The following is a 13,286-nucleotide window of genomic DNA, read 5'->3' as shown; positions in this document are numbered from 1 at the left end:
AATCTAAATACAACACAGCATCTAAGCCGTGGTTGTGGTACATAAAATACCCTGGAGTGTCCCTAGGCGGGACAGGAACTGCTTCTTCGAGTATCCCTTTCCTAGTTCCTATCTGACGTAACCTTGAGAATAACGGCATTTCAACTTTGACTCAAACACAATAAACACAGTTATGAAAAGCAAACAGTCATTCATACCACGACATGAAACACTTTAAAACATTTCGAATAGATACTGTCTAGTACATAAAAACACAATCATGTGAGATAATGCTAGAAGGCTTGAATACTGAATCACTGGATTACTAGATGCACTGCTAAACAGTACAGACCGGTCCCATAAAGAGACACGTCATACCGCGCTCACCTAAGTGAACACGTACGGACCAGGACTGTGTACCCAGACCTGTCTTGACCGGACACAAACTAATGCACCCGTCTAGATGCGTCCCTAGCAACGGTACTCACCGGGAGCAATACTTGAACTTGAACTTGAAGGCCTCGGACTGGACTGGACTCTGGACTGGACCGCTACTGCTACTACGAGCCTCGGTACTTCGGAACAGGTGGGCCTCTGGATACCTCGGACACTGCTACTCTCGGCTGGGCTCTGGTCGGGATCCTCCGCACTCCTCACCACCTCGTCTGGATGTCGACCGCAGTCTCCGTCACCTCCGTAGGCCTGAGGGAGATACAGGAAAACCTGCAGATGCGCATGGGTGTCCGTCACGGCTGTGGCAGGGGGCAAGGCCTGCGACGCATCGCCGGCGCGTGGGGTGGGGGAGGTGTTCCTGTTCGGGCGCCAAATTATGTGGTAAATATTTTACCTAATCAATTTTTCCGTATAATTATCATTACAAGACAGCTCATAAAAATGAGAGGCAGAGTCCGTGGTATCTGAGTCATACGGGTTTTAATGGAAAAACCTCGAGGTTGGAGATCATGTTCCGTCACCACTAGGGTTCGGGAAGGGACAGTCAACGTTTTATTAACATTACACATTATATATAGTAAAGTAACATAATTGAATCCAATACAGTAGGCGTAACAGGTGGAAAAGAGAAGATAAGAACACATGTGCGTAACAGGAGGCGTGAAAGAAGGCGTGTAATAGGCGTACACGGAGGCGTATAATGTGAACGTAATGTAGACGTCACAGAAAGTGTCATAAGTGGGTGTGTGCACAGAGGTAATCTGCAGAGTCAGCAGGAAGTGAGGATGCGCGTGCAGCTAGCATGACGTGACATAGACGTGTAACTGGGGAGAACTTTAACACTAGTAGAGGAGACAGAAGTCTGGGATGTCAGAACGACCTGGACCTATAACATATCTGGTATCTTATGTTTGGAGGATGTATTATCTGAAGTAAAAGGTCTCTCGGGCAGAGGCTAATCTATACTGAATACTAGTGCGTGCATATGTGTCTACGTGTCTACGTGCAGGGGCCATGGGCCTACTATGACAACGGGAACTGTAAATTACTTGCATGGAGACAGGAAGGCTTGCTCTTTGCTCTGCAGCCGGGGAGATGTTTACCTAAATCACTAGACAGGAATGTATTTTCGAGGAGGCTGAACAGATAACTTGAAGGCAAAATACGGTTTTGGCAGGCAGGCCAGGTTGAGCCAGGCACCGCTTTGCTTGGCAGGAAGTAAGGCAGAGGTGAGGGATACGTGTCCATGCTGCAGCTTTCAGAGGCAGGAGGCAGAAAGGGCTCGGAGACAGAAATCAGGGCCTAGCTCGGCAGAGCCAGGAAAAACGTAAAAGTGTACCATGTAAAGACGTTGGCATGGTATGGTTAGGAACTGAATTATCGATCCATTCATGGTGGATCTGAAAGAGGACATGTTAACGTTGGACGCAAATGTATTTGCGTCTTCATATTCGGTCATGGAGGGAAATTACAGGTACTTGAAGCACGTACATGGAGACGTTGGGGTACAGTTAGGGGACATACTTGACCATAAAAAATTCAATTACCTCATGCTGACGAGGGCCTGGGTGACCGTTCTACTCGTTTCGGTGGGGATCCACTTGTAGATCTTGTGGAGCATGCGGAGGGTGTTGAAGCAGGAGGAAGAGATGGCTTTGACCTGCTTTGTCATGGAGAGGGTGGAGTCGAGGATGACCCCTAGGTTGTGTAGTCGGTGGGTGTTGGAGCTGTTCCCAGTATAGTCGGCCACCAGGAGTCGTCCCAGGCGGAGGGGGTGGATCCGAGGATGAGGACCTCTGTCTTGTCCGAGTTTACCTTCAGTCGGCTGTTCTACATCCACTCCGCGACGGCCTTCATTCCTTCGTGGAGTTAGGGATTACTAGAGGACATGTGTTAAGCATTTCAGAGTACCAACTCAGCTCTCCCAATGATCACGCAACAGGTGTTAGACCAACGCATTTCAGTGTGGTGGTCCTCATCACCACATTGAAATGCAAAGTCACGCTTTATAGAGCCTCCTCAGCTGTCAAACCAGAGTGCTGCTATATAATAATCCATCATACAGGCTGCAGGGGCAAAGCACGGTGCACGCTGCTTTGGGCAGGCTTGGGAGCTCTGGCTGAGTTGTTAGAGCTGCACAGTGGTACAATGTAACACTCAGGGACCAAACACTGTGCAGTATTAGCATTCACTGACATCATGATGGCTACCGAGACATTGCGAGTTAAGGCACATGAATTTACAGGAAGGTCCCTTCCTGCTGAGCGAGAGGGGGCAGTTTTTATGGGCTGCATTTATTGCTGCTGGGGGAATGGCAGAGCAGCTTGCGCCGCATGGTAGCATCCCACTACGGACCCAGCCCCACTGGCAGCTCTTTGTATACCTGCTGGTACACATTGCTGCCACTGGCAATATGGCAGAGAACTCGCTGCTGTAGTGCTCGCTCACGTTCTTCCACGACCTGACCCCACCGGCTGCACCGGTGGCTGAGACAGTGTGTATGTGTTCAGGGCTGAGCCAGAAACATGCAGCATGAGGAGTTGTTGCGGACACGGGGCGAGTGCCCGAGTCGTATAATAATAGTTGCTAATGGCTGTGTTCATAATAAATGAAATTTGCGGCGCGCGTGGTCTTATCAAGCTGCCTGCCCCAGTACTGACTAGAACTGTGCACTGCAGTCACGGTCTCCTCTGTTCAATTTTTTCAGCTACTGCATTAGCACACAACTTGTTTTGGGTCAGGGGTGTCTGTTAGTTAGAGCCACTGTGAAACTCGCCCTGAAGCACCATGAACCACGATTTCCTTAGCCAGGTGGCAAACCTATTGGACCGCACCCATTTAGCTTAACTACATGTGTTGGAACACATGATTCTAAAGACCCTCTTCATACTAAATTGGTTGTCATGTCTGATATTTATAGGTTTCCCTCCTCTTCATTACTTAATTTTGATCGAAAGTAAGTGTCACTCATAGTCGTTGATATGTCACTCACAATAATCTGAAACCTTGCCAGCTATGCAAACATGGATGATAAGTAAATGACACAACTCAAAAGAAATCATACGCCAATTTATAAAACTAAGGCAGATTTTATATGAATTTAGACACCAAAACACAATAAATCAGATAAATATAACCAGAGTTATGGATTTTAGAAGCGAAATTTAAAACAGTACTGCAAAACATTATCATTGCAGTCAATAGGGAAAAAGCACCCGTGAGAATCGGTCAATTACAGGTCGAGTTGCGTGAAAGCCCAGGAGTGTAAAGGTGATGCAGGTCCCAGGAACAAGCTACAAAAGACTGTCTGCAGAGTTGTCCTGGCTGTCTCTAATGCTGATTTGGGAGCAGCATGGGAGCTGATTTTACCACTTACACAGTGCTGGTAGGGAAAAAGTCAATAATGAACCCCATGATGATGGAGGCTTTGCAGAGCTCCTTCGAAGTGCAGTGTTGAATAAAAGGGGTGGTTGTTGAACTGGCAACCAACAAACCTTAGCAGCAGTGAGCTCAGCAGAAAGTTATTTCAACACCCGGAGGAAAAAGAGTAGCCACCTGAAACTTGTTGGAGGTCAGGACCACATGGCTAGTGATTCTTTGGTTCCTGTACATTGTTTTTACCTGTGGTGTGCAGAGGACTAGTTCCGGGGAATCTGGAGTTGATTTTGGCTCTCACATGTGTCTGGGGGAACAGAGCTTTGGTCCAGGACCAGTCACAGTAGTGCAGTTCCAGGAAGGTTGCCACGGGTGCAGAGTTTGTGCAGATCCTGTTGTCGCAGACTACGGTCTCTTCTTGTGTCCTTTGTTGCAAGTGATATCAGAACTGAAGTTCTGATGTCAATGATAGCCCTTAAATCCTAGATTTAGTGGTGTGGGTGCAAGCGGCCAATGGGCTACTAGCCTCAGCAGCTAATCCACCCGAGGTGACCATACCTGCAAGGGGGGTAGGGTGGGGGGGCGGGGGGGTCACCTTTTCTACCCAGAACCTTCTATTCTACCACTTTTAAAAGTAGTTTTGCTGCATGCACAGTGTTTGCATGCTAGGACCATGCTGCCATCTTTAACCATGGAAGAATTTGGACTGGCTGACTGAAGAGCAGACTTTTATACAGGTAGAGAAAGTATCATTGGTTGAATACAGACCAGGGCAGACTTAGCCAACCTGTGAACCCCAAAGAGGGTAGTAGCTACTTCTTAGGCATCCCTATAATTGTTCTTCCTTGATCTCAATGAGATCACTCTCTACTAATACCCAATCCCACTATTATAGATTGGGTTTCTGGTTGGTGGAGGTATGCATCCTGTTCAAAGGGGAACCACAATCCTAGTCCAGGTGAGTCAAAACACACCCTAAATTATCTGTGCTCACCCTCGGGTTGCTTGGTGCGGAGCAGACAGGCTTAACTTAAGAGGCAATGTGTAAAGTATTTATGCAACAGCCCAAACAGTAACACAGTGAGAACACCACAAAAAGACTCCACACCAGGTTAGAGAAATAGAGCTTAATTTTATAAATAAAACCAGACCAAAACTACATACATCCACAAGTAGAAGTCGAGGTATGAATCAAAGAATACATGTACAATAGCATTTAAAAGCAATAAGCGCTTAAAGGGGATATCTAGTTGTGCTGGAACAGGGATAATTCAAAAATTCAGGTCGATCACGAAGGAGCGTGGGGCGGATACAGGGATCCACTTGGGCCCGCTCAACCAAAGTATCTTGATCCAGGATGTGTGGTCAACAATGAAGATTTGAGAGGTAGTTGAATGAATCCGTTGGTTTTGAGCCACGCAGTGGACAAGATTCGTCAATTTTCTCCACGCAATTGTGGCGCTAAGTCAGTTCAGAGTGTGAGGCGCTGGTTCCGAATGCCTCACCCAGTTGTCACAATTCATTGAAGGTGTGAAATATGTTAGAAGGAACAGAGAGTCTGGGCTAGAGTGTTCTTGGATTGTTGTTTTGGACTATAGAAACTCCCTCTATCTGGGTTCACCTAAGTAGGTCACTAAGAGGCTGCAAGTGGTACAGAATGTGTCAGCTAGAATTTTGTTTAAGATCCCCAACCGCATCTCTGCTAGGGAAGCACATAAACGGCTCCACTGGCTACCCATGGAGGCTAGAGTTAAGTTTAAAACTCTTTGCATAGCTGGTAAAGCTATTAAAAATTCTGGTCCTGAAAAACTGAGGAACTAGATATCCAGGTACATCCCATCTAGACATCTCAGATCCGTTCAGCAACAGCTCCTCAAAACTACCAGAGTTAAAAGAGCCAGATGGGGAGGCAGATCTTTCACTCATCGGATACCTAAGTTATGGAATACTCTCCCACTGGAAATTTGAGCTGCCCCAAACAAATTAGATTTCAGGAATAATTTGAAAACCTGGCTTTTCCCACAATAATTGGGTGTTGGCTTAGCTTGTTCACTGCCGGAACTCTTTTAGTGCTGGGAAGCCCTTGGGCAGCCATGCGCTCTATAAATAGACATAGAAAAAGGTCAGCGCTGGTGCTTTGTCTTTGTTTTAAGTAGGAGTAGAATGTGTCTACTTTGTCTGTTATGATTAGCCAGTTTGTCAAAGAATGATTATTTCTTTTTTGTAAAAGCACCCCATTCCGAGGTTTCACTTTAATAGCAACCACAGAACTTTCTTTAGATGCGGCTCATCTAAAGAAAGGGAACAGCCTCTGTTAGCATGAAAGCACGGCATGGGGTGCTTCTAAACAAAGAATATTTGCAATGCAATAGGTCTTGCATTTGCAAGAATTTAAGCTATTGTCAATTACAATGCCAATAGCTCAAACCCTCGTAAATGCGAGACCTATTGCATTGCAAATGCTGGTCTTCTCTTTGCTGCAGATGTTACATTTTCAGAAGCTACTGTTTATTAGGTAATGAATAGACATTTTTTGTATTAGACGACTGATAGTGAGGTTCATAGCACAAGAATATGTAGATAACAGGAAGGATGAATAATGGGAAGACAATATTGCAAACAAGAAAGGATGTGCCTGCAACATTCAAGGACATATTGTTGAAAGACTATTTTACTCCAGTGAGAAGATGGGGAGTAGACCTGTTCCCAGAAGCATGATAAAATCTTATTGGTCAAGATGAAGAAGAAAGAATATTAATGTTGCAACATAGAACACGTGTTTATATTCGTGTTTGTTCCTAGGATAGCTTCAGATTTCGATCAGGCAGATTCTTCCTCTCTTTCCATGCAGAGTAGACCGAGTTTTCACTCATCCTTTCCTTAGACTGACAGTAGCATCTCATTCTGTTCCCTTTTCCTGACCATCTGAGATGAGGCTCTGTCCTGAGTTTCCTGGACATCTTTTTATGAAAAGTCTTAGGGGCATCAACAAGGAAGTGGTGCAGCGCAGCAGCAAAGTTTATAGCGCTGCGTCATTTAAAAAACGCAGGCAAGCACTGCATTTACAATACGCTGTGTTTTCCCTTGAGCAGGTGCTAAAATTAGCTGCCTGCGGCCAACACAGACACCCTTGCACCACAGTGCAAGGGTGCCTGCGTTGCAGCGAATGACTGTTTATGTGCAGGAGTATGTCCTTTCCTGCACATAAACAATAATAGCGATCTGCTACTTCGATGACTGCTGCAGAATGCTTTTGCAATATGGTGGAGGGTATTGCGCCACAGGAACGTCGAAAAAGTGATCTTCCGGTGATGCAGTCCCCTAGTAAATATGCCCCTTAGTTTATTCTTTGATCTGCTATTGTTTGAGCTGTGAATGCTTTCCAGTATGTTTGTTTCTTACATTCCAGCTTATTGTGCTAAAGCTTTATGCTTGAATCGTTCATCAGAACTCTTCATGAGTTTCTGAACTACCACCTTAAATTCCTTTCACATTTATCCTGACCTAGATTAGAATAGGGACGTTTCTTAATGGATCAGACTTGTTACATTTATTGTATTATTGCTTTATTCTGAATTACTGAATTGATTAATTTTATTACTAAATATTGATTGATAACCTTTTACTGATAACTTGGAGAATAATACTTCAGCAAAAGAATAAATAACAGATTTAAAAATAAAACCTTTTAAATCAATTTAACTGTAATTATTGGCTGAACTAAAGTAATGATAAATCGATATTTTGTTGAGATTTGACTTTTACGTCTCAGCTGACAAAGATCCACGACCTGATTTTCCGCGGGGATCTTGCTGAGGAGTAAGTCAGGAAACAAACGCCGTGCTCCAGCACAGTTAATTATATCCTGCTGTCACAGGGGCAACTGATCTACTGTAAATAAACCCGAGAGCATGGCACCCAAGTAGGTATGAATTGTTATTGCCACTTCATATGGTACACATAGAGTTAATGGACTCCAGTAGCGAAGAAGAGTCTTTAGTACTAGTTATGATGCTTGGGAATGCTAGTAGCACACATATACCTTTTCCTTTGTTGCAGTTTTTTATAGTGCTAACTTTGACTTGAAGGTATTGGAGTGCTTTACATGAGCACTAGTTACATTACAGAAGGACACATTCATTTTTTATTAAGAATGTTCAGTTCAGTTCATAAGGCTTTATTTCGGAACATAAAAACAATGTCCATAAAAGCACAGCAAATACAAGCAAGGTACATTCATCAGTAAAAGTGCATAATAAAAAGTCGATATAAATAGTTTTAAAAATCATACTTTTCCTGGCCCTAATGGCTTTCAAAAGAAAAGTAGCAGTAAAAAAGCAGATAACATGATTTAAATTAAAAAGCAATTTCAAGGCATCATGAACTGTCCTAATACCAAACTTAACAAAGACAGGTTTTAAAAAGGCGATACGAAAACTTTCATATAACTTACATATCAGAACAAAGTGCAGAGTGCTTTGTGCGGAACTATTGTCACATGGGCACGCGCCCTCTGGGTGCTTGTTTAGGGAAGGGAAAGCCACCAAATGGTGCACAATCCCCAACCTCATCCGAGTCAAAACAAATCGGTGGGACGCTCTATTAACATGCCTTAGATAAGGTTGAAAATCCGCACTTTCGTTATATTTGGCATAAAAAGAACAAGTGGATAGATTAGCTCTATTACATCGCCGCTGCTCAGACTTGTACATCAAAAAAGCATTCTTCAGTTCAGCTTTAGACAAGTCGGAGGCTGCTAGGCTGTCCCCCTTGACATCAATTCAAATGATCTCCTTAAAGGTGTTAATTACATATTTGATCCAGGGGATCTTTAGATAATTGTCAAGGGAAAGACAGTCCCCTATAATAGCTCTGTTTAAGGACGTTTCTTCCTTCGCCCACACAGCACGCCATAACGTTAGAGGTCTTAAGGCAATTAAATCAGACAGATGGGGGATTCCTATTTCTGTGTGGACTAAATCATTAGAAGATGATTTAGGTAAGCACAAAAGTCTTTTAAGGAAACAGTTTTCCTCCACCTGGAGACTACTTACAGATGCGAAACCCCATATCCCAGCTCCATAAATTACAAACGATAGGGATCTCGCCTCATAGATCTTAAGCATATCTTCAATCCGCCTATCTCCCAAGCATGTAGATTGAAGTGATTTGCCCAGAATCACAGGATGTTGAGCTGACAGACTTGAACCTAGTTCCCCAGATCCAAGGTCGGCAGCTCTGGCTGTTACGCCACATCCTCTTCACACTTAGGGTTATGTTTATGATCCCCGCTCCATCGTAGCATCACTTTTTGTGACACTCCAGCGGGGCATACCTTGAAATTATATCTATGAGTCCACCGAAACCCACCTTGCGTGGCCTCTTAGATATGGAGTAAGGCAAGGCAGCGCAAATTGATGAATTCCCTTACTCTGCGCTAGGGAGGTATTCCATGGGCATTGCATTAGGGGTTTCCCACGCCACACCCTTACATTTTAAAGCATCCCCAGATTTACAAGATCATGTAAACTAAGGGATGAGCCAAAACTGTAGGCCTCTCGAGGCGAGGTGTAACTGGGAAAAATAACTATTTCTCCCCGTTTATTGCACTTCCTATGTGTGTTGCATTCTGCAGCACACATAAAAAGAGGAACATGCCTCAATGGATTGTTTCTGTGCAGGAAGGGGGTTCTTCCTGCACTCAAACAACACTTCTGACAATACAGGCACCCTTGCAACATGCTGCAACGGTGCCTGCATTGGCGCTAAACTGCAGAAACAGCACCAGTGCAAGGGGAATAAGACAGAAATACACCATATTGGAAAAAAACGGTGCATTCCCGCCCTTTCACTCTGACGCAGGACAGCACAGCAAGGTGACTTGCTCTGCTGCCCTACACCAATGCCTCATAAACCAGGCCCCTTAGTACATAGGTACCAGGTTGTGAGCCTACCCTGTACCCAGGCAGGGTGTCCGAGGTGGTGGCAGCCGCGGTGCGTCCATTGGGGTGTAGGGGCGTAGCCCCACTAAGCCTGGACGCACCGTGGCAAGCTAAATTACATACATAAAAATTCCCAATAAAGCGCCACAGCGCAGCGCTTCAATCCGGACCGGGAAAGGCACACCGATTATGGTATGCGGTGTGGTGCGGAGTGCGCAGGGGGTGGGGGCGGGGCTGCTGGTCTGCTGCAGCTTGAGTGACAGTCTGCAGCAGGCCAGCAGCAGTAGTGCGCATGAGGATTTTTAGGCTGAGACTAGCCTGAGCATGAGTGACAGACCGAGTCCTTTGAGAGAGGGTCCGAAGGGGCCCGGGGTGCTGCTTCAGACGGGCCCGGGGTTTACAAAGGCGCCAGGGCGAGTACTCAGTGTGCCCCCCTAGCCAATCCTGGCGCTGCATGCAGCGCCAGGATTGGCTGGTCCACAGCGCAAAATCCATTATTGGATGCCGCACGTGGGTGGGGGCACACTGCTCAGCACTGCGTATTATGGCCAATCACTGTGTGACTTCAGCATGAAGCCATGCAGTGATTAGCCATTCGGGACGCGCGCGCCGTGACGTTCTTGCTAGTAGTTAGTTCTGATTCTAACGGTCTTTCTCTTCATAGTGTCGTCGTCGCCACGTGCAGCAGCAGCCAGTCCAGCCAGCAGATGTATACGGTCCACACCACAACAGTCAGTCACGTCAGAGACAGAACAGTATAGAGGTGCGTGCGTGCTGTGCTGTGCTCTTGTTGACTAGGGTGACGCCGGTGACATGTGCTAAAGCTCCGTCTCCAGCGCTGCAGTGCACAGGCTGCAAAACTTGGGTGAAGTTGGGGCTGAATACAGGATGTGCTTTAAAATATTAAAAGTGTTATTTGCGCGCTATGGAAGTAACCCCGAGGTAACGTTTGCTACTGCGTAGCATTTCCGCCCAATGATTTCTGTACGGTGGCAGCATTGCGGGCACGATCCCCCTACATTGCCCCTGAAAAGAAGTTTTCCTTTGATTCTATCCGAATTTCTCTACCTAGTAGTAGAGAGGGCTGTCCTCCGGCTTTTGCTATGGGTTCACGTGAGGCGGCAGTATAAACTTTTTGCACTATATCAGTGATAGTAGCCTAGCCATACCTGTGTTACTCCCCAGATGGTCTCATGAATTAGTGTTTGTCCCATCTCATTCTTCCGGGTCACTGTGGGAAAGAGTGTCATGCTAATGCCTGCGCTGGAGTTGTGTGTGCCATGCCGCTGCAGGACTGTTGTTTCTAAGCCCCCTTTATGCTGCACTCATGAGTGAGTTGGTCCTCACCTTGGAGCATGGACTATTGTATAATGTTGTTTTCAGCAGCCTGGCAGTGGTAGCAGAGCTGCGTGACTGCACCAGAGCGCCTAGTTTGAAGCCCTTCGAGGTGCAGCGTTGCCATTTTTTTCTAGGACTTATTTCAAGTTCCTCAGAGATTAGGGGTCTGTCTCTAGAACCAAACCCCCTGCTTTGGTAATTCTAACAGAAAAATGCAAGCCTCCGAGTTGGTTTTTGCATCGCAGCAGTTTATTTTATTTTGCATCTCCATCCAGACTTCCCTGCAGATGTGATCATCTCTCTTACGTGCCCCTGAACTGTGCATTGAAAATGCCACCTGTAGTTAGTGTGTTTTACAGCTCTATTAGTCAGAGATTTTCAAATTGTTTAGTAATATCCTTTATCAAGTGTGGTTTTTAACTTTTACTTTCTCGGTCGGTCCCAACTTCCGACTAATGTTAATAATTCTCTTTTTGAAGGAGTGTTAAGCAAGTGGAAATGTATACGTTTAATGGGGAGCTCAATGTTGGTGCCATCTCTTTGTTGCTGAAACATGTTCCTTTTGCTGTTGTAGTTTAGCTATGATGCTATGTGGGTATGAGTGCCCGATGTAAACTGCCGCAGTGGACCACGTGTGCTGTGTAGGCCTCAGACCAGGCCCAGTTGCAGCCAGTGTCACTCTAAGGGAACAGCGACGACTGATATCAGGCTCACACAGCACTTTCTCTGCAGTGGGTATGTTTTGTGCCCAGCTGCACCAGATCCCTGATTTCATTTAGGTTGCAGGCAGGATTTAACAGGATTATTTATGTTGGCTGTCCAGTAGCTCAAGGGGTCACGTCTTGTCGGACATATTTTCAGGCCAAGTCCTCTGCTCTTGGTAAGTTAAAGGGATTTTCAAATACTGGTATGCCCTGTAATGTGCATGCAGTGCTGTGATTTATAAGCATAAAACTGCTCGGAGGAAGCCTCTATAGGCTAGAACTCCCCCCACAAGTAAACTGATTTAAAGGCAAACACTGCTTGTGCCGCTATTATAATTACAGATGCAACTGCCCCCATGGTATCGTGGACACCTCTATTCTTGCGATGTATGTTCCCCCGGTGGAGCTGCAGAGATTTTGTAGGGAGGGGCAAGGTAGTAACATACTGTAGCCAAAGCAATAAAATACTTAAACTACAGCACCACGCCTAATTCTGACCAACAATAATAATGCTAAGTTATTGTTGTTATTTGTAATCCTCTTTTTTATGCTTTTTACTTATGAGGGACCTTGTTGATTACCTGAGACCTGCTCGCATTATGAGGATGATATGAGGATGATTGGACATGGTCAAGTGGGAGATGGGAAATTTGACCTGTTAATAAGGTTGACTAAGTGATCGCCGGGTGACTGTGATAAGCTGTTATACATGTTGCACTTTAGAATGTTGTTCCTGAGCAAAACGAGATGCATGCTACTGGTTAATTTGGCACCTTTTGTCTTTTTAATGTGAACTTAATATTTCTGGGATTTTGGGTTGATGACCATTCATTGTGTTTTAGTGTCGGAAATTCTTTACATTGTTATTAGCCAAAGTCATACGTTGGTTAAATTGATCTAAATGTGTGCTGCACACTACTAATTGTATGGCATTCATGATTGTTTACTAAGATATCGGTCAATGTGCAATATTTCTGTAAGGATTTATTTCTGGGGAAAAAGTATTAGAGCCACCTACACACAAACAGAGCCACCTACACACACACAGAGCCACCCACACACAGAGCCCCCCCCCACACACACAGAGAGCGCCACACACACAGAGCCACACACACAGAGCCACACACACACTTCTACTCTAAGAGCTGAGATTTTCATTAAAGTCTGAATTAAGCACCTGAGCGTAATAGGACGGAATGTATGAAGCTCTGTGGTTATACTGAATAAGCAGCTACCTATGTTATGCCATCATTAATGTTATGCCATCTATTAATGTAATAACTGCACTTTTGCAATTGCTTTATTAACCTTCCTGCTTTCTCAAATTTGCTTGGAAATGCACGATTTTTCTTCTTTTTCTTCAAAGTTTTCTTGATGGGGGGGGGGGGGGGATAACAACCCCAAACCCCCCTTTTGGGGTTCGGGCTCACTCACTGCGCTCGCTCGCTACGGTGCTGTATGCAATCACCTTGCGCCCCACCACTTTAAAATGTCA

This window comes from Lissotriton vulgaris, chromosome 6 (assembly GCF_964263255.1).
Source record: "Lissotriton vulgaris chromosome 6, aLisVul1.2, whole genome shotgun sequence".
In the NCBI taxonomy this organism is placed as follows: domain Eukaryota; kingdom Metazoa; phylum Chordata; class Amphibia; order Caudata; family Salamandridae; genus Lissotriton; species Lissotriton vulgaris.
This window is presented reverse-complemented; position numbering follows the sequence as displayed.